Source organism: Corylus avellana, chromosome ca2, assembly GCF_901000735.1.
Source record: "Corylus avellana chromosome ca2, CavTom2PMs-1.0".
Taxonomy (NCBI): Eukaryota; Viridiplantae; Streptophyta; class Magnoliopsida; order Fagales; family Betulaceae; genus Corylus; species Corylus avellana.
The window spans coordinates 45,256,425-45,258,444 of record NC_081542.1 but is presented as its reverse complement, the minus strand read 5'-3'; positions in this window follow the sequence as shown (position 1 = coordinate 45,258,444).

Below are 2,020 nucleotides of genomic sequence, written 5' to 3'. Positions count from 1 at the left end.
TGCATAGAAGCCAAATCCTTTATAACAATAACTAAACTTGGAGCAAAAGTAAACATAAACCTATTATGGAAAAGTTCTAAAATAATAAAGAAAAAATTATAATTAAATAAAATCCTAATTTAAATAATGTAAATAATAAAATATATATGATTGCTGGATTGTTGGCATAAAATCTTTATTAAAGTCCCAAATAGAGCAATCAAGTCTTTTATTATTGGATTCTTGCCTTTATTTTCGTCCAGCTTTTCAATCGTCCATTTACAGCCCGTTTTGACCTAGTAATCATCGGAATTAGCCAAATCTCGTGAAGCATAATTTTGTAGATCTTTGAATTATCTTTCCAACGCCACCAAGATCACTCTAATCTAATGTTCGAAACTAGAGTTATGAGTTTTCTAATAAAGCTGATCGCAGCCCTGTCCGGACAGCTACAGGCTATGTCCGGACAGGATTTCGCAAAGCTCCAAGATCGCAGCCCATGTCCGGACACGTGGAATTCCTGTTTGAAGACCAATTCCATAAAACTCATTTTAGGTCCTAGATCTACATCATTGACCCACCATTTCTCCAAATCAAAATCCTTTTATTCGAAGATTAAAGTCTGGGGCGCTGCACCTTCGGCCTATTTTCGCTCATTTTGCTCAGGTTTACCCTAGAGTGAGTGTGGGAGAGTGTTTTGGAGAAGAATAGCTGAATAGGTGTTCTTGGCTCTTTTTGCTTCTAAAGATGTAACTTTTCACACGCTCATAAAACTAGAGTGATATTTTTGATACATTTTCACATGATGTACAAGCTTTTTAGCACATCATGTTATATACAGTATAGTGGTAGTGATGTGTAAATTTAATTATATTCTCAAGTGCACGAGTCGTGTGCAATATAGATTATGCAAGTGCGAAGTTAATCCACAGGAAATTACGTTGCGAAAATTAATTTTTATTTAAACTAATTCTATTTTAACCTAGTTCCAAATTATTTTGATTTTTGAATTAAAAAAAACAAACAAATATAAATAAAATAACAATAACAATAATCAAAGGATAAAATACTAAAGTTTCAGAATCCACCTCACCAAATCATGAGCACACATTCTCATGTTTTGTTCATTCAATCGACAAGCGATCAAACCCTCTGCATGTTCTATTGTTTTTATAAACCCTATTGAAAGATTCGATAAATCCATTATTTTTACAAATCACAACGAATATTCAATTGAGATCAAATCATTCACTGTATCAGTTTGATGTACGAATCACAATGGATATCCCTTCTCAATCAAATCCGATGTATTCATAGATGAAACACAATTAATATCCAACGTTTTCACAATTTATAAATAACAATCAATCACAATTTTTGTCACATAATTGAATTGAAACGAACATACATTACATTAAAGATGGTGATTAAAGATGGCTTAGCTGCTGATGAAGATGGTTCAGAGAATGATATCTCAGTGGTTTCCCCATTCTCAATACGCATCTTAGGAGTGGAGTCTAATAAGGCATGAGCTTGCTCATGAGCTTGAGCAAAACACTCTCCTAATGGGTCCTTAAGACTTGGCTCATCAATGGTCTCTTTGACAACTTTCTCTCTCCCAATTGTGGTGGTGGCTTGGACATGCTCATGATAAGGATGGAAGGATTGCTGGGGCCATCCTTATCAATCATGTATTGCCCTCTCGCCATCTTCGGACTTTAAAGCTCTTCTTCCTCTACTATGTTGAATTCAGCGACTAGATAATCGACTTGTCCTTCCAGCCTTGCAATCGGTTGAGTGTTGACCATAGTGGCATCCTTGAGTTCTTGAATAGGTTGGTTGACTGTTTGCCTGAACGCATTGAGTACGTCTTCCAAAGATAATTCTTGTGGCACGGGACTTCTGGATTGGCCGGTTAGTTGCATGAATTCCTTGAGAGAGTCTTCCAACAAAGATTGATAGTTGAATGATAAAGGATTGGAAGATAGATTATTGAACTACTGCGGATGTTCAGAATGGTGCAATTCATGAAATTAGGGAG